The sequence below is a fragment of the Bos taurus genome, chromosome 22 (assembly GCF_002263795.3).
Source record: "Bos taurus isolate L1 Dominette 01449 registration number 42190680 breed Hereford chromosome 22, ARS-UCD2.0, whole genome shotgun sequence".
Classification (NCBI taxonomy): domain Eukaryota; kingdom Metazoa; phylum Chordata; class Mammalia; order Artiodactyla; family Bovidae; genus Bos; species Bos taurus.
In genome coordinates this window covers 30,246,508-30,266,745 of record NC_037349.1, presented here as the reverse complement: position 1 = coordinate 30,266,745, position 20,238 = coordinate 30,246,508, and the positions used below count along the sequence as shown (strand labels likewise).

Here is a 20,238-nt window from a genome sequence, read left to right as displayed (position 1 = left end):
TAGTATGCAGCATACAACCTTTTCTTGGTTCATTTAATACTGCTATAGTCGGAACAATTGGTGATTTTATATCTAAAATTCCTAAAATTTTCTTTTTTCTCCTCCCATTATAAATAAGAATTTTAAAGGCTTTAATAAGCCACCATAAGAACAAATTTTAGCTGTCATTGGAACGGTTTCATACCTAAAGGATTTAACACTGCCTCTAATCTGTCTTCTCTGAATTCAGTTTGTTCCACAGAAATGTATAAACTTCTTCTAGAGGATTATGAACAAATACATACCAATTTTTAAAAGTGACCTATGCATCTGTGATTATTATACATTACAAGCTCAATAACCACACCCACGTCATCTTCAAATGGTATTTTTTTTAAGGACCCACATGTTCATGATGCATGACAAAAACAAAGCTGCTGTTCAGTCCAGCTTCTATTTATTTCAACATCGCATACTCTTAAGAGAATGGGTGGTTCTCTGTTGTTGAAAAGTCTGTAACTGTCAAAACAAGAAACTGACTTAGTTATAGTCAGAGACTTATAATGCCAATACCAAACCAATGCCAGAACATACAGTAAAAAGAAAAATGCTGTCAATTTTTCCGCCTGAAAGTCTGTTTCTCTGCATTGCCTATATACCCGGCCAATTCAAAAGGGAGGAAAAGTAAAAATCCTTTGCTGTAATGTAGCCAATACAGCCAGTGGATTTCCTTTGCTAACTTTATTTTTTGAATGTCCTGTAGACTCATCGTAAATCATTTCCAATCTAATTCTCCTACTTCCCAATTTTAACTGTCGGCCTTATTTAAAGAATTGCCTCTATATTTAACAGATTTCATATCCATTCTGAGTGCCAGTAAGCTAAAAAAGAGTGTGTTGTTCTAAAATGCAGCTTTCGACTGCCTGACTTTTGAAGCAGCCTTAGTGTTTGGCTGTTGATGAAGTGATGCACATCGTGATTGTCTTACCTACTAGTGATTTGCAAACTACATGCATGACTTTCCAGTAATAAAGAAAATCACAGTTGAGTGTATGTCTGACGGCTCTCCCTTCTGGGTTTCAGGTGAAATGTTTTTAAAAATGTGCATTCTCTAAATCCACCCTAAATGTGTAGCACTACAAAAGCAATAAAAAACTCAAGTGTTTAGTAGAACACAACTGCAAATTTTCCTTTTACATGACAATTTTTTATAACACTGGTATTTTTTTTTTAATAACTGGTAGACTATTATGCCTTTTTTAAAATTAAAAATTAAAGTTTCTTAAAGTACAAGGTAACAGTTGACACTTAAGATGCTCTCAAGGGTCCTCCAGGGAGAAAACGGAAGAAGAAAAAAAAAATGTGGTGGCAGTTACAACAAATTAACAACATATAATAAAAATGCCATAAACATGCGGCATACATAATAAATCTAATCAAGTCTACAAAGCGGGCAGATAAAAATGATTAACTGCCACCATCCTTGAAAAGAAAAGAAAAATTTTGTCCCCTGTTATTTATCACAGCTAATGTTCTGATCTTAAATCTAACATGTAGATCGAATGGTCTTTAGAGTTTCACAGTGTACCAAGGACGATGGCCTTCTCACTTCCTATTTTATTTTCTGAGAAATCAGGAAAACACGTATGTTAGAGCCACTTTTTCATTAAAGGCATGGCTTTTGGAGATTTAATAAAGCTTCTCAGAATCTCCGCCTCTATCCACAGAAAAAGAAATAACAAAACCACCAGTCTCTAGATACCGATAGGATGAAAATACTACCTATCTGGAGGCAACATTCAGTCATTTTTTTTTTAATTGGTTGACTGCATTCGTTTCCTGATTCTGATATTTTACCAATGTAGCAAGGCCTCCAGTCAAGGAGGAATATATATATTAAGTCTGTAAGGTGTGGCTATAAATTGTTCCCAAAAGGAATATACAAAACCCAAACTGACACTGGTCTAAAAGGTAGATTCTCTGGTGTAACAAAGACCTGGATAACTTCCTTGAGTGGCACACGAGTACTTGGTGACAAAGGTATCACCTTGACACGCAGCAGGTCTGTCTGCTTTGCTCTCACAGTTAAGATTCTCCAGACAAAACCACTATGACAAGAAGGGTTACTTAAAGTGAGGATTAACACTGACATGTTAAAAAAAATAAATAAAAAAAAAATAAAATTTGGAGGGGGGAAAAAAGTTGAAGAGGTTCATATGAACAAATTCCTACTTGTTCCTAAAGGAAAAACAAAGAGCTTTCAGAAACATCTCTGAGAGATGTAATAGAATATGAGTAAATTATAACAATTAAAAACCATTAAAGATAGAATAATTGAGAATACCTGTTTGGGTAACAATGACTTTCTTGAATTCCTCGTAACAGCGAGTCTATTTTTAATCACTCTTTTTGCAAAACCTTGCATAATTTAACAATAATTGCAGATTTTTAATTTTGATACATCCACAAGAACATAAAGTGAAAACCATAAACTATATACTAACTCCAGCTGTTAAATGTTGGCATTTTGTCTTTAAAAAAAAAAAAAGTTCAGAAATCTGTTTCCTTAAACCAAGGAAATGTGGGAAAAGGCCATCCTGCCAGTGGAAACCTTCAGCAGCAGAAAGCTCACGCTGCGGTTTCTTGCCGAGGCAGCAAACTCCACTGAAAGAGAAGTTGCTGCCAACTCAAATACTGTTTGCTTTCACACCCAAGAACAAACTGTGTGCACGGCAAAGGCATCCGAAGGGCTGAGAGCAGCTGGAGAGGACTGAAGAAAGGTAACAGTGGTGTCAGAGCTACTGTAAACTGGTTCTCGCTTTTCTATCAGCAACTTAGCATCCCAGAAAACAGCGCAGCCCGGCAGCCCGACGTCAGTACCTGCTGTAATTCAAAACCTGGTTTTTCCAAGTCAACAAGCCAAGGGACTTTTCAGAAAGAAAAGGGGGAAAAAATCAGCCAGACAAATGAAACACAGACTCGCTCGGTGTGATTTGAAGGGCTAGTGAGATGCAGGTTTAAACGGAGTACTGAGAAATTTCCATATCTCAGCGCAACATGTAACCAGCTTTCTCTGCAAGCAGGAAATGCAAAGGAAGTGTTGACTATAGCCCTATAAACCAAAGGCAGAGGCTCTGCCAAAGCAAACATCGTTACTGCAAGGGTTCTGCTGCTCCAAAGACCCTCCAAGTTCCCTTTGTGTCCTGACGGACTGGTGTCACTAAGGATGTACCAGGCGATCAGAAATTCTACAGAAGAGAAAATAGCGCAAGTCTCCAAAAGGCAAAAGGTTTATTTCATGATGACTTTCTCTTCATGGAAACAAAGGCCATCTTCTTGTTGGGATGGCACTGTTTGACTCCCAAAGTAAAAATGGCTAAATAAGAAAACCACTTTTCTTTCCCCACACAGCTTTGAACTAACACTTCAAACTACAGTGCAGTCCCTTAAAATGGTCAATTTCATGTCCTGCGTATTTTACTATAATAAATCACCGTGCAGTACCATGGAGGTGGGAAGAGAAGTCCTCTATCTGAGACAAAACTATATGTTATGAAATTCTGCCTCCCTGTGCCTGGCATGCTCACATTCAGAATCAAACACAGTTCATCAATTTCAGGAAGAATCCTTTTTAAGGTGGAAAATTATATTGTTTTTTCCAAAACTCCTTTATCTAAGTCCCGTCTTCCCCCAAACACTATGACTTAAAATAGTTCACAAAAATGTCATGGGCTCAAAACATGTATATAAAGGAAATGGTGACTCTGTATGAATGGAAGATCTAAATATTCCCCACATATAAAAATAAAGTTTACCCAGGGCAAAAATATCACATATTTCCAATTCCAGATTGGACCTTGTAAGGTTTCAATATTAAGACTCAACTTTTATTGACTTCCTCTAGTTTAAAATTAGAAACCTTTTTCTTACTGTCTTAACCACCCACGCCTACTGCCCCCACCACAAAAAGTTTGATGGTTTAGACACAGGTTGAAAAAAAAAAAAAACTATCCAACTAAACAAAGACCGCCTTTCTTCCCAAATAAAAAGGAGAATAAGAATTTGCCAACTGTTCCCCCAGGACACAATCCTACAGCAAATACTCCTTGCCTCCAGAATGATTGATGTGATGGCGTCCCTTTCTTTCATCACTCCCTACCTTGTCTGGTCGCTGGTGAAAACCAGGAAGCCACAGACACACACTTCGGTCTTTTGCTTGTACGGGCCTCAATTCTCCAATGCCAGCTTGCTGCCAATGTCCTTGTAGCCAATGGTAAACAGGCCACAGGGTTCAAGTTAACTGCAGAGCGTTACCACACTGAACATCTGGTCATGAATGAACGGATTGCCTAGTAACTCTCAGCATTGGGCAGCTGATGAAAAATTCAACATTTTCCTTGTTGGCACAGTTGTTTTGGAGAATTCTCTAGAGCTTCCTGAATTATATTAAGAAAATTTCACTGCAGCAATCTATATCTGTGAGAACAGCTGGTGTTGAAAGGGATCTGCTGCTCTCTCCCTGTGCTGGGGGACCTCATGTTGGATGAGGACACTTTTACTACATTTGTCCTTGAAAACTTAGCCTTCACTCTGAGGTACTGGGTAGAGCAAATGGCAGCAAAGGCAGCTTCCAGTTGCCGTATTCCACACAAATGAACCTCTTAATTCAGGGTGAAAAAAATCTATCACCCAGCTAAGAGGACACTGAGATCCAAACAGTGCATTATGAAGACCTGTCTCAGAAAATATAGCTGAATGGTCATCAGAACTATTGCTGGACTCTGAAATCAGGTCGGTCCCAACATCACTGTATATTTTTTGAAGATTTTCAGAACAAACAAAAGTCCTTTGCAAAATCCCACGAGATACAATGTGTCCAAACATTAGTTTTTCATCACATGACTGATTTTAAACTTAGCAGAGCCTCATATTAAACCTAAGAGTCACACAGTTAGAGCAAATCAAACTTAACATGCCATATTATGCTCAAAGTCACAGTGACAGAAGTGTCCACTGAAGCTTAAGAAATAAAATCTCTAAAAATATAACAATAGTGTTTAAAGAAATTAACTTGTTAATGGATTTATGGGATATATTATTATTCTTTTGGGTTGAAAAAAAGGAAGTGGTAAACTTAAGTCAAGCTAAATTTAGGCTATTATCTATGCAGCATAAATTTCACTTCTGTGTATAAATGCTAACTTGCATATTTCTCCATGGTAACTAAACTATGATTAAAACAACAGTGAAACCAGCCTTTAAAGCCACCTGTTTAACTAGGAACAACCTAATTTACAAAAATACTTAAAACTTTGGAAATTTCCTGGGCATCTATATCATGCTTTTCCCAGTAGAAAGCTCACTTTTCCATGAACATATAATTGCAATGTACTTGGCCTAGGTCGTAATCATTCTTTTTTTAACTAGTGTAATTTTTTCATGTATTGTTCACTTGAACATAAGTGGTATTTAAGATTATAAAGAATAAGACTCTAATAACTCTTTCCAAAAAGGAAGTTATTTTACCGCTTGGAAGGGATTAATTTACCTAGAAAGTATCTTCACATTTTACAAAAAGAACTAATGAAAGAAGTGAGAAAATTCCAAGCTGAAATGACTATCTGAGATGGCAAGCCACATTCAAACTAATTTTTTTTTTTTTTAACTGAGATAGCCTTGTAATTTACTAATGAAGAAATGGGCTATTTTATTGGTGAAATTAAAGAAATAATTATAATATGTCCAAGAATAGTAAAAATGTAGGTATAAGCAATATTTTTTTATTTAATTATAAAACATAAAAGTAGATTTGAATGTGAATCATTTTGAAACCTTAGAATTAGGCTTAGACTTGAAATACTGAAAACCCCTTGAAGTCGAAACATAATCATACTAGGTCAGGTTTGGTGTGAAATTCATGACTCACATTCATGACACATATTCAGAAGTGCCTCATACTAAAACTTTATTATAATCAAAAATTGATCCTCAGTTTTTCTGTCTCCTGGTCTTTACATGATGTAATGTCTAAGGCCACATTTCACACTCTTAAGTAATGATGACTGTATAAGACTCATGATAAAAAAAACTCATAAAATGTCACAATTTATAATTTTATGTATACTTGCCTCTCTAATATCACGTACATTTGCACAGTGGATGCTAATTAGATAACAATGGTATTACTACAACGTCTATAAAACCTGCCTTTAAAACCAAATTCTGTTAAAAATAGTCTTTTCAAGCTGACATAGCCCATTTCCAGGGTCATATTTAATATAATTAGTGCCATTGCTAGAAAATGTTCTAATAAAACTTGAAAATGATTCCAAGGCAGAATGCAAAATTCTCTAAAACTTTAACAATAAAGTCTTCCAGTAATCTGAGATAATCTTTCCAAGGGATGTCTATGAAATCAAACAAATGTTGACTTTAAAGCTCAAATTCTCTGGGGCCATTTACATGGCTCCTGAGAACTAATCTTGGAGAACTGGACAGACAGAACCTGTTCTCTCTGATTCTCTGATGGACACAAAAGTCCTGATGAGCACAGCAAGAGTTTCTAAGAAGCAGAAAGAGACAAAAGTCAACTCCTTCACCAAAATGTCAACTACACAGACTGAATTTCAACAAGAATTTCATCAAGAATTACCACTCCCATAGATCAGCATGTAAACTGCTTATATCCACAAGCCCAATTCCAAGGCAATAAACAGTTATTTTTGGAGATATGGGATTTTTGTCTTATAATAACTTTGGAGGGTTCCCTTTAAAGGAAAGTCCTTTGAATCACCAGTTAACCCTTCTTTTTAAGCTTTCCCATATTTCAAAGTCAGTTCAGTTAAGAGACATGGAATCCTGGAGACAGAATTAGGTCAAAAAGTTACCAAGGAGTGTGAACCAGCACCTGTGAACCATTTAAAGAATAAAGTAACTATACCCAGCAAGAATGTATCTACTAGGTTTCTCCATAAGTAATACAAAATCTTTTTAATGGACAGAAAAATGCATTTTTGCAATTAAGAAAAATAGGTACTTTCAATAGGTAAGGTTGTCATATGAAAGGTTATCAATAATAATAGCTATCTAATATTGCAATATGATTTTGCATTTTGTCAAGTAGTTGTCACAAGCCATAAGTAATTAATTTATTATACCAAGCTAGTGTCTTATGGATGAAATGACTCGTTAGGGAAATGAGATAGTGTGTCCCCATAGACCTACGACTTGCCTTAGGACTCTAATCCTTGTGTTCCTTTCAGTGTTATGCCTCTTAGTTAGAGAACTGAAGTGGATAAACTCAGGTAAATCCACCCAAACCTGTTCTCATGTAGCCTGAAAATAACAGCCAGAGCACTACAGCTCAGAGATCACATGACTCTCTCTTATAGAGTCCAAGATCAGGCCCGAAATAATTCTCCTGACCAACCAATTCTTCTCTCCCTCTTACACACCTCATTCCAGCCACACTGGTCTTCTTTCTCTTCCTCAAATCCACCAAACTCATGGAACCTTAGGGTCTGAGCACTGGCTACTCCTCAGCCTAGAACATGCATCTTGTAACCTTCCCCTGGCTGCCTCCCTGCTGCCATTTAAAATTCAGCTCAAATGTCACTTCCTCTTATTGGCTTTTCCTGTGTGTCTCCTCCAAAGTGGCCCAGAGGCACTCTTCTCCTATCATCTCTTTTCATATTTCTGCACAGCATTTTTATCTGATGCTGTTCTGTACACGGTCTAATATTTCACCCACCTAGAGTATCAGGCAGGCTTCTCTGGTGGCTCAGACAGTAAAGAATCTGCCTGCAATGTACCTGGGTTCGCTCCCTGGGTTGGGAAGATCCCCTAGAAAAATGAAGTCACTCAGTTGTGTCCCACTCTTTGTGACCCCATGGACTGTAGCCCACCAGGCTCCTCCATCCATGGAATTTTCTAGGCAAGAGTATTGGAGTGGGTTGCCATTTTCTTCTCCAGGGGATCTTTCCAACCCAGGGATCGAACCCGGGTCTCCCACATTGCAGGCAGATGCTTTACTGTCTGAGCCACCAGGGAATCCCAAGGGAACAGCAACTCCATGGACAGAGGAGCCTGGAGAGCTACAGTCCACGGGGTCGCCAACCGTTGGACATGACTGAGAGACTAACACACACAGTATCAGCCACACAACAGCAAGCTTCTTGATGGTGCTGTAAATAGCTGTACTCCACTGTCTGGCATACACTCTTTAATAGATATTTGTTCAATAAATAAATGGATCATATAACACATTATTACAGTCCCCAATAACATAGGCTCTCTCCCTAAGAACACAAGTCCCCATGACATGGGCACTGTTTTACAAATTTCCTGGATGGGGAGGGTGAGATTACTTATGCATTACTTAGCTGCTTCAAAATGTGTTCTAAATGTTCTGCAAAAAAGAGGTTGGTTCCTTTAATGGCAAACTGAGTAGCCACTGGGAAAGTCCAGTTGTACAAATCCTTTCCATGTCAATCAATCACTTGAATAAAGCAGGAAGTAGAGAGGAGAGGGAGTGGCCTGGGCTTCAGGTAGGATAAGGGAGTAAGCAGAGCTGAGTCAAGTCTTCCCTTGAACTCTAGTACCAGGCCACACAGAACCTTGACTGCCAGCATGTCACAGCATCAAAGCACAGTGAGAATCCTCCAACTTCAATGGAGCAACAACCACAAAGAGTATGAAGCTCACTAAGTGTCAGGTGTAACCAGAAATGCGGTGTCCAGTGATCACTCTAGTACCTAGCAGTGAGTGCTCCCGCCTGAGTCAGGCATCTAGGAAGTTCGTTCTGCCTCAATCTTCACCTCAAGCCAAGGATGTAGGCACATTACCATCATCTTCTTTTTGTAAATGAGGAAGCTGAACCTGGAAAGCTTAAGTAACCAGCCCATGGCAGAGCCAGGATTTGAAGCCACAAGTGTGAGTCAAAGCCAAAGCTCATATTCCATCTGTTTGTGTCTCATGAGGACCAACTTCCTCCCAAACACTCAAAGAAGCCTTTAGAAGCCATATGGTCAGGTAAGATCAGGCTTGAGGTAACCTACCTCCAGATAACACAAATTCTGGTCAGTGAAGGAATGTTAGGAACCTGAAGAGTCACAGGTGACTACAATCAAAGAAGGAACACATCCCAACGGGTGCAACCAGCTACATAATTTGAGGGACCCAGTGCAAAATGAAAACAGGGGACCCCTTCTTCAGAACTATAAGAACTTCAAGATGGCGACAGCAGATGATCAAAGCAACCACAGGACTCTTCTGAGCACAGCTCCTCGCCTGTACGGGCGATACACCCACCCCTGCAGGCAGCCCAGTTCCACATGTCTCATTTCTTTGAAACGTTACTCCTTGCGTTTCAACTGTATTCATCTCTTTATAAAGAACAATACATGAGTCACAAAGGACAAATATAATATTTAAAGTGGAAGAGAGAATCAAGGGGTGGAGAAAGCACATGCATTCTTCTAACTTTACTCTAAATTATCCAAGGGTTGGGTGTGAGATACCAAGTGGCAGTCCCTGGACTTGCATGATGAGTCCCAGGAGACAATAATCAGTTTGGAAAGGAGCAGATCTAACTAGGCCCTAAGGCTAGAAACCTTAAGGGGATGCCAAGTAAGGCATCTCAACTGCTCCATTAATTAGATGGACAAGGGTTGATAGTTTGAGAAAGTTTCATCTAAATAAGAGTCGCTAGTGTTCTCCTAGTGACATCTTGAATTGCCAGCCACTGTCCATGTGGTTCTTTTGAGTCATTCTAGAAACACTTTCCTAATGTACATCAAGTGCCAAGTCATGTGACAGGCCAGGGACACACCTGCCTGCCTCTGTGGAACTAACGAGCCAAAAGCTGGGAATAAATGTCAGGTAAAATACAAAGACACATGAAATCACAAGGTATGGTAAGACCTATCAAGTCTGTGGAACCATGAGAGAAGAAACACAAACAAACAAACATGACCTTAGAGTTGCCACTGACAGGACAGGGGCAGGGCAGGTCACAGCACTGTGAACACTGCACTACAGCTCTCGCTGGACTCAGAATTAATCAGAAATACTTGAGGTCTTCAACTCAGACCATTTTAAATGATTTTGCTATCCACCCTGGAAGAGACAGCCCAGTAGAGTTCCAGGCTCCATACCATGCAGACCCAATCCTACGTGTCACTCTCCATATATGGGAAAGTGAAAGTGGGGGAGGCAGGGCAGAGGGGAAGGAAGGACAGGAGGAAAAGAGAAGCAGATCAGTCCCTTGAGACCAGAGAATGGCTTTAAAATAGAACCATTTCTTCTTTTTCCTCTTTCCTCCTCCAAAAAGCTCAAAAACCCTCTTTGAACCACTCATAGGCTACATCACTACAGGGTCTTAACATTATTTTAACAGAGCTTTGTGTGCGCAAATACTACTAGTACCAGAAATTGTGCCCCTTCCCTAGAAGCATCTCTCCAATCTGATTGTATATATGTAGTCTATGTGTACGGTATGTATGGCAACAGTGCTTAAGTAATATCTTGTCTCCACTTGCTTCTGATTTCTTTGAATTCTCATATTAACCTCTCTCGTGCTCTCTGTCTCTGTTTTAACAGTGCTGGGATTTTCCCTCTTTGAAACTTGACAGAAACATAAGATATTTCAGTTCTTGCTATGAGGCACTAAAGCGAATTGAAAATATCGCCAGCACTTCAAGTCTCATTAGTTTCCTTTAAACACCTACTTGGTGGAAGTAAGCTAATGTGAACCTTTCTCACCCTGTTTAAATTCCAATATAAAACTTGTACACAACAATAAAATATGTGGCTAATTTGTCATGCTTCCATGAGCAACTGTGTCACTCACACCAAGAACCACAGGCTGGGTGTTCAGAGCGCCTCTTTCCTATTTCCCATCACTCAATTGAGCCTTCTGTAGAAAAGCTTTTAACAACCACATCTGGCCTTTAATAAATCACTGCACTTTGTCTTCCTGCCAAAACTCCTCCTTTATCTAACTTACATCTCCATGATGAGATGGGAAATCGCGCATTATGGTGGTGACAAACAATTGTAATTATGTCATTAGTAGCCATTTAGTCCACAAAGGTGCTCAGAGAGGAAAGAGAATGCACAATAAGAAATATAGGATAATACATTGATCACAGTTCCAATCCGCTTTTACTTCATGAGTGTAAAAAGCTGGCGTAATTCTTGGGCACAGCAGGCAATAATGGCATACCACTTTATGAACTATGTAGCAATTTTATCCCCCTATCTACTTAAAAATAAAAAAGCATTTAATAGCTTGATGGAGACATAAAAAGTTATTTGTGATGCCTCGCTGATTATAATATTTATTTTTTAACTTTTCATAGAAGTAACTTTTTCTGTGAGGTAAGAAACTTGAGTTATTTGGGTTGAGAAAATGTAACAAGCATACATATGGGTGCATGTGTATACACTTTGGTATACATGTGTGGGCACATATTATGTATTGTGCACACACACACACATATATAGTATATATGTATGTATTGTGCATGAGTACAAATACATCTAAGTATGTGTACACGTGTACACATACACACACTCATACAGGACTCAATGAACTTCTCAATGTGATAACATTCTCTAAGAACCTCAAAATCACAAAGGAAAAAGGGACTAAATAGAGATTTAAGAAAATGTGGCATTTATTGTGATTCCCACCATCTCTCTCATTGTGACATTTAGGAGTAAGGTATCCCAGCAGGTTTTAAAATAAACAATTATTTGGGTATCCCTAAAGTTCTAAAACCCTGTATGCTTCTCCAATATCAGTAGAAAATCAGATGATGCCTGATCCTGCACAGAACAGAGTTCTACCATCCACCAAGGCTGAAGCACTAGTAACACAGGGACAGAGATGAGGGCCAGATGAGGGCTTTGGGGTAAAAGCTTCAATACCCTGCAGCCTACTGAGACCGAACACAATGAGATGAAAAGTCCTCTCCCACCACTTCTCCACACTTAAACTGCATCTACCTGAGATATAAAAGTCAAATGTATCAGAAGTCTACGTGGTCAGACTTTAGCAGGAGCAAAGTTATTTTATACAAAATCTCAGTCAGCCACTTGAACCTCTGCACTGCTTACAAAACTTCATTTCACTGTCAAATCTCTACGTGAGACAGGCTTTGAATCAAGTCATTTAGAAATTTCCTTGTGTGCTAATTCAACAACTATCTAGAAAATGTCTACTATGTTCCACATTGATCTGTTAATCCAAGGATAATTAAGATGTAGATACGGGGGCAAAAAGTTGGAATTTGACACTGATGCCAAATCTACCTAATGTTAACAATTACTGCCATGATTTGTAGAGATGGGGATTTTTTTTTTTTAAATAATAATCAGCTCTCAATTTTCCCCTTGCACTTGGCAGTGTATGTTTTTCTGGGAGGGTCAGAGGCTGAACTATCTTTTCCTTAAAAAAAAAAAAAAAAAAACAACTTTTTGGCAAATAAGTGAAATATTAGGCTTATATCTCTAATAGTGGGGTAAATCTTGTCGATATCATCAGCTGGCTGATTCAGCTCAGGATTGGCAGAAATGCAATGAAGCCACTGCTTTCAAAATGGTGATAAACAATCTAAAAACCAGGTATTTAATTGCACTGGATCTTCATAAAGGACAGTCTTTTCTGTTTTGATAATTAACTTATAATTATTGCTTCATGTGTACTTTCACCTGAATATAAAAACCTCAGGTTTTCAAAAGATGCTTCAGAAATAACAAAAGCTAATTTCTTTTTTTCCTCAGATGTTCTGTTAGGAAAAAAACAAAGTCCCATATCCACCCAACAAATTGCATAAGTTGCAGACACCCTCATTTTTCAATCTACTGGAGGAGAAATAAGTGACCATTACAGACAAAAACAGAGAGTAAAATTACAATAGTAAACAGAGGCTGTAAGAGAACACATAAAGGAGAAAGAAGTCTAAACCTAATGAAAACCAAAGAGCCTTCAGCCAAATTTCCGTACAAGCTATCGGCCTGATTTTTTCTTCATCAGTCTAAGGTCTCAGGATGTCTTTTAATGCTCGAGTCTTCCCTACCCCTACTCAAAACACTCTGACATTTAGAATTTTTTTTTTTTTTTTCCCTAAGAAAAGCTTATCTGGAGCTCACATGCTTCTTTGGTTACATATGAAAGAAACTGCACTCACATCCACATTATCTTTATTTATCAACTCCCCTGCACACTGCCCCATGGGTACTAGCAGTTCAAAAGTTCAAAAAGGTTTTTGAAAATAAACCAAGATAGAAGACAGGCACCAATGCCTATTTGGAACTTACATTCTCCTGCCTTCTAGCATTCTCTAGATGATGGATCAAGAGGAATGATAAAAGATAGAGAGTGTGGCGGTTGCCAGGGGAAGGTATCAGTTGGTGTGGATGGCATTTCTCATACTGCCTGAAAAATTCATCCTGTCCCCACAAGCTGTCAGGCCTCAGCACAGGACTGATCTACCTACCACACCTCAGGATGAGAAGGAATAGTGGAAAGCCTCCTTCACATCAAAATTCTTCCTCCTGTCTATTCTTGTATTTTTCTTTTCTGGCAACCCACGCCAATAATTTTGCCCTGGAGAATTCTATGGACAGAGGAGCCTGGTGGGCTACAGTCCATGGGGTTGCAAAGAGTTGGACATGACTGAACGACTAACACTTTCTTTTCTTTTGTTCTATTTTTGTGTGCTGTTACTTCAAACAATCCTCTGGAAAGTTCCATTAGCCTCTTGAAAGTGATGGTTGAGAAAGCTTAAAAAACAGGCCTGTGATGGTTCAACCTCTCTGAAACTCTCTAGCGCTGGATTAATTGGTTGATGCCTTCCTTCTATAAACCATGTTCTACTTGTAACAGAAGATGAAGCTGATTGCTAGTCAATCAATGGAGTGGGACTGAAATCAGTGGACACAATACAATGCAAATCATCTGTTATATAAAATATTTGGGACCTGAGCAGATCATTGCCTCCTCTTGAGGATTTGCTATCTTGAGGATTTCAGCTGAATAGAATCCAGCTGAAATAAATAGTTATTCTGAAGACAGAATTATTCTCCTCCACTTTTTCTGCAGACTAGAGAGTCCTTGAGGAAAGGAATAACACATGAACACCTTTCTAAACTCCATGATGGCAAGTTCCAAATGAGGGAGCGGTATACCTTAAGTAAATATAATTAATTGCCCCAGCAATTCTACTTCTCTGTATTGACTTTAAAGAAACAAAATGCCAAAATGTTTATGACAGTAAAAAAAAAAAATTATAAACATCCATCAATGTTGGAATGAGTAAGCACAACTCATCGTCAGTGGATGAATACAGTGGACAATTTCAGCAGGGTAAGCTGAAGTGAAGTAAAATTGCTCAGCTGTGTCCAACTCTTTGCGACCCCATGGACTATAATGCACCAGGCTTCTCTGACCATGGGATTCCCTAGGCAAGAATACTGGAGTGGGTAGCCATTCCCTTCTCCAGGGATCTTCCGAACCCAAGGATTGAACCTGGGTCTTCTGCATTGCCAGTGGATTCTTTACTGTCTGAGACACCAGAGAAGGCAGAGTAAGCTAGATCTATACATATTAACTTCTCCCCTGGAGAAGGAAATGGCAACCCACTCCAGTATCCTTGCCTGGAGAATCCCATGGACAGAGGAGCCTGGTAGGCTATAGTCCACGGGGTCGCAAAGAGTCAGACATGACTGAGCGACTTTTTACTTTATTTTACTTTATACATATTAACACTGCATCATTCTCAAAATCAAGGATGAATAAGAAAGCATGAAGGAGTTAGGAGACAAATACATCTTGATGCTAAACTTATAAACTAAAAACTCTCCAAAAAGGCTAACTATGTAAATACACATATAAAAATGGAATGGAATAAGGAACTCCAAACTCCTAATGAAAAGCGTTTCTAAGGAATGCGAAGAATAGTTAAAGGGGATCCTGCTAGCGCTGAAACCTTTTATTCCTTTTAAATAGATCTACAAGCAAACAGGGGCACCTTCCCAGGTGGCTCAATGGTAAAGAATCTGCCTGCCAATGCAGGAGACACAGGAGACATGGGTTCAAATCCCTGGGTCAGGAAGATCCCCTAGAAGAGGAAATGGCAACTCACTCCAGTGTTCTTCCCTGAAAATCTCATGGACAGAGGAGTGTGATGGGCTGCAGTCCATTAGGGTCTCAAAGAGTCAGACACAACTGACCACACACAAGCAAACAGGACAAAATGTTAACATCTGTCATTCAAGTCGGAGAGGATGCAGGTGACTGCTCATCTTTGTGCTTTCCTCTTTTACATATCCTGGGCTCCTCCTCCAGACACGTGCCAAATATAATTCCAAAAATGATTTGAAAATCATTCCATCAGTTAGGGTGTCTTTTTACATACACTTGACCAAGCCTACTCTTCATCAGATGAAGAGATTTTACAAGCAAAGCCAGATTCATTTCTCAAAACAGAAAGTCTAGTTTGGGGGATTTACTAGGTTTGTTTGCTTGTTTTGTTGGAAATATCATAACTCAAAGTATCTGGAGATTGGGAATAAAGAAGCTGGACCTCTTCAAATTCACAGAACCCTAGCTTGTTCACACGTGGCTGACCATCAGCTGCTCTTCTTGGGTCCATTCAGAGTGAGGAAGATGAGTCTTCAATAAAACAAAAACTTGCCTGAACCTCCAAACTGGAGACAGCTTAAAAAAAAAAAGATCTGTGCTTCCCACCCAATGTCTGCAGGTTGATGGCTGCTAAATGGAAATATAAGGAAGGGCCACACAAAATCAAGGGCATCATCAAGGTCTGGACTGGGATTAGAGAACGGTGACTGATGTGATACATATATGTCCTACCTTTATGAGAAAGACCCAAGGAATGACAGAATTCCAAAGACAAAGCAAACTGTCCATCCAAATGGAAGCTATGTGAAGGAAAAAAGTTTAAGAAGATCAAAGTCAGTGACATTATTTGCTTTCAATAGTAACAATAATACCCATGACAAGAGACCTTGTGTTTTCCAAAATATAAGACTTAGAACAATGGCCTATGATTAATTTATTCAAAGGAAAGGATGGCTGAGGGTGCCGCGATGAGTTGGGTGAATTTCTTTCTGAAACCAGACCTGACTGTTAGGCCTGATATTGTTAACCTGTTCCCTAAGAATCACGGGGTCAAAGTGCAGGTTTTCTTACTGACAATTGACCAGGTTTCTAAAAATGTTGTACAAAGGCCATTAAGTACAGAAAGGAAACATAATTGTTGACTTTAAATATGCAGGTAAAAGTCACAGTAAATAACAATAATTTGCTTGGATTATTGTTCCATACGGCATTTCACAGAAATCCAGCATACAATTTGCAAGAAAGTGCAGGCAAATTAATTGTATACTTTCACCTTTTCTTCTCAACTCACATATGAGAAGAATAACATTTTACCCCACGCAGAGAAGCCCCATACACGGCATACAGTTTTGAAAAGAACCTAATCAATAGTATCAACTGAACCCAAGATTAGATTAAATGGCAGACAGAGGCAAACAGCCTATAACCATTAAGAATCATCATTCCCATGGCTTTCAACCTCCTGCGCCTTGACGGCAGGCAACAGGGCAGTATGGTTTATCATGCAGAGACTGAAACTGATACAAAGTGCCACCCTCAGGCTGAGGGCTGATGCAGGTAATGGTTTGTGAAATGCCTCCAAAGGCTAAGAGTCTGACGCCGCCAGCTTCCAAAATCCTCCAATGCTGCCCACCAAGCAAGCCTTACCTGGGTGTCTGCCCAGGGGCAAGTAGACACAGCCTTCAACTCAGAGCAGGACGTTGGTTCAAGATCAGACTCCAGGGTTTACTACTTGTGCCACTATGGAAAAGCTACCTAACTTTACTGATCCTCTCGACACTCCGTGGAATGGGTCTCCTAACAGACTCGACCTCGGAAGGCAGTTGTGAGCACAAGGCGTGTAAGTCAGCCAGGCTCTGTGTCTACTGTTAACTCATCAGGGAGCTAGCTGGGTGTGTCCAAATCGTGATCACACAGCCACCGCAACAGCTTCCCTTTATGGAGTAAACACCATGCCAGAAACAAATGTCCCTTTCACGTGCCAGGATCCTGAAACCCCACAACCCCATATTACAGCTGGGGAATCTGAAGCTAAGAGTAACCTGCTCACTCACCCAGCTGGTCCAAGTTGATGCTAAAAAGGAAACCAGGTTTACCTGAGGCCAAAGCTATCCCCTAAACCAGTGTTTCACCTCCCTGGTTGTACATATGAGTCACTGGGAGAACTTGCAAAATTCTCACACCTAGACCACCCTCTGGGATCTAGGCTCTAGGTATTAGCATTTCGAAAGTTCCAGGTACAGTCATGCTTAAGAACAACTGTTCTAGTCACTGTCTAACACCAGGAGTGTGGTTCTTCTCCAATGTGTTAGTTTCTTCCTGCTACTATAGCAAATTACCATCGAATAGGGATTAACAATGTACACATTTATAGTCTTACAGTTCTGCAGGTCATAAGTCCAAAATGAGTCACCAGGATAAAACCAGGAAGCTTGGAAGGTCTGTGTTCTTCCATAGGCCACAGGAAAATATCTGCTTCCTTGCTTGTCTATTCTAGCTTCTAGAGGCTGCCTGCATTCCTGGGCATGTGGTTCCATCTCTCATTTTCAAAGTCAGGTACACTGGACAGGCCCTTCTCCCTCTACCATCCCTTTTTTCTATACCTTCAATCTCCCGCTTCAACTTTTAAGGATACTATAAGGAGAAAAGGAGAGAAGCTAAAGGCAAAAAAAGAGAAGGGAAAATATAAGCCTCTGAATGCAGAGTTCCAAAGAATAGCAAGGAGATACAAGAAAGCCTTCCTCAGTGATCAATGCAAAGAAATAGAGGAAAACAATAGAATGAGAAAGACTGGAGATCTCTTCAAGAAAATTATAGATACCAAGGGAACATTTCAGGCAAAGATGGGAAAAATAAAAAACAGAAATGGTATGGACTTAACAGAAACAGAAGATATTAAGAAGAGGTGACAAGAATACAGAGAAAAACTATACAAAAAAGATCTTCATGACCCAGATAATCACGACAGTGTGATCATTCACCTAGAGCTAGACATCCTGGAATGAGAAGTCAAGTGGGCCTTAGGAAGCATCACTATGAACAAAGTCAGTGGTAGTGATGGAATTCCAGTTAACAAATCCTAAAAGACGATGGTATTAAAGTGCTGCACTCAATATGTTGGCTAATTTGGAAGACTCAGCAGTGGCTAGTGGACTGGAAAAGGTCGGTTTTCATTCTATCCCAAGGAAAGACAATGCCAAAGAATGTTCAAAGTACGACACAAAGGCACTTATCTCATATGCTAGCAAAGTAATGCTCAAAATTCTCCAAGCTAGGCTTCAACAATATGTGAACCATGAACTTCCAGATATTCAAGTTGGATTTAGAAAAGGCAGAGGAACCAGAGATCAATTGCCAACATCTGTTGGATCACTGAGAAAGCAAGAGAGTTCCAGAAAAACATCTATTTTTGCTTTATTGACTACACCAAAGCCTTTGGCTGTGTGGATCACAATAAACTGTGGAAAATTCTTTAAAATATGGCAATACCAGACCACCTGACCTGCTTCCTGAGAAATCTGTATGCAGGTCAAGAAGCAACAGTTAGAATTGGACATGGAACAACAGACTGGTTCCAAATCGGGAAAGGAGTACATCAAGGCTGTACATTGTCACCATGCTTATTTAACTTATATGCAGAGTACATCATGAGAAACGCTGAGCTGGATGAAGCACAAGCTGGAATCAAGATTGCCGGGAGAAATATCAATAACCTCAGATATGCAGATGACACCACCCTTATGGCAGAAAGTGAAGAGGAACTCAAAAGCCTCTTGATGAAAGTGAAAGAGGAGAGTGAAAAAGTTGGCTTAAAAGCTCAACATTCATAAAACTAAGATCATGGTACCCAGTCCCATCACTTCATGGCAAATAGATGGGGAAACAACAGAAAGGTGAGAGAATTTATTTGGGGGGGCTCCAAAATCACTGCAGATGGTGGCAGCAGCCATGAAATTAAAAGAGGCTTGCTCTTTGGAAGAAAAGCTATGACCAACCTAGACAACATATTAAAAAGCAGAGACATTACTTTGCTGACAAAATTCCATCTAGTCAAAGCTATATTTTTTCTAGTAGTCATGTATGGATGTGAGAGTTGGACCATAGAGAAAGCTGAGGGCCTAAGAACTGATGCTTTTGAACTGTGGTGTTGGAGAAGACTCTTGGGAGTCCCTTGGACTGCAAGGAGATCCAACCAGTCCATCCTAAGGGATATCAGTCCTGGGTGTTCATTGGAAGGACTGATGCTGAAGCTGAAACTCCAATACTTTGGCCAACTGATGTGAAGAACTGACTAATTAGAAAAGACCCTGATGCTGGGAAAGATTGAAGGTGGGAGGAGAAGGGGATGACAGAGGATGAGATGGTTGGATGGCATCACCTACTCTATGGACATGAGTTTGAGTAAACTCCGGGAGTTGGTGATGGACAGGGAAGCCTGGTGTGCTGCAGTCCATGGGATCACAAAGAGATGGACACAACTGAGCGAGTGAACTGAACTGACAATGACCCTGCGTCCACTGTGATAATCCTGGATAATCTTCCACATGCAAGGTCAGGTGATTAGCAATTTTAATCTCATCTATAAATCTAGTTCCCCTTTGCCATATAATGTATTCCCAGGCTCTAGGGATCCAGAAGCAGGTATCTTCAGGCGGCATTACACTGCCTACCACACCTGAAAATTTTACCTCTGGGCCGGAATCATGGATAAAGGAGTACATTCTAAAGGTGACCTGAAATGTGGTCTTGGTATATCAGCCTCTTGCTCACTTAATAGTTTTACGGGGAATATCTTATTTGACTTAGGTACCAAGAGTAACAGTCCAGGGGCTTCCCTGGTGGTTCAGTGGTAAAGGAGGTGCCTCAGTGCAAGAGACGTGAGTTTGATCCCTGGGTCGGGAAGATCCCTAGAGAGAGAAGTGGCAACCCATTCTGGTATTCTTGCCTGGGAAATCCCATGGACAGAGGAGCCTGGCGGGCTACACAGTCCGTGGGGTCACAAAAGAGTCGGGACACAAGTTAGTGACTGAACCACCACAACACAGTGGCTGAAGCACAAAAGGTGCTCAAGAGATATCTCTGGAAGAAAGAAACGAAAGGATCTCACATTT

The 20,238-nt window shown here is 39.9% G+C and overlaps 1 protein-coding gene across 20 annotated transcripts in view; it reads right to left on the bottom strand.

Annotated features, from left to right (window-relative positions):
* FOXP1 (forkhead box P1) overlaps window positions 1-20,238 on the bottom strand; it is a 627,940-nt gene that overhangs the window by 423,472 nt on the left and 184,230 nt on the right. The window contains exon 4 of one of the 20 annotated variants that reach the window (XM_059879652.1): window positions 15,860-15,927. The exons of the other annotated variants lie outside the window; for them this stretch is intronic. The gene's annotated coding sequence lies outside the window, so the exon portion shown is untranslated. The remainder of the gene's footprint in view (window positions 1-15,859; window positions 15,928-20,238) is intronic. 20 annotated transcript variants of the gene reach the window in all.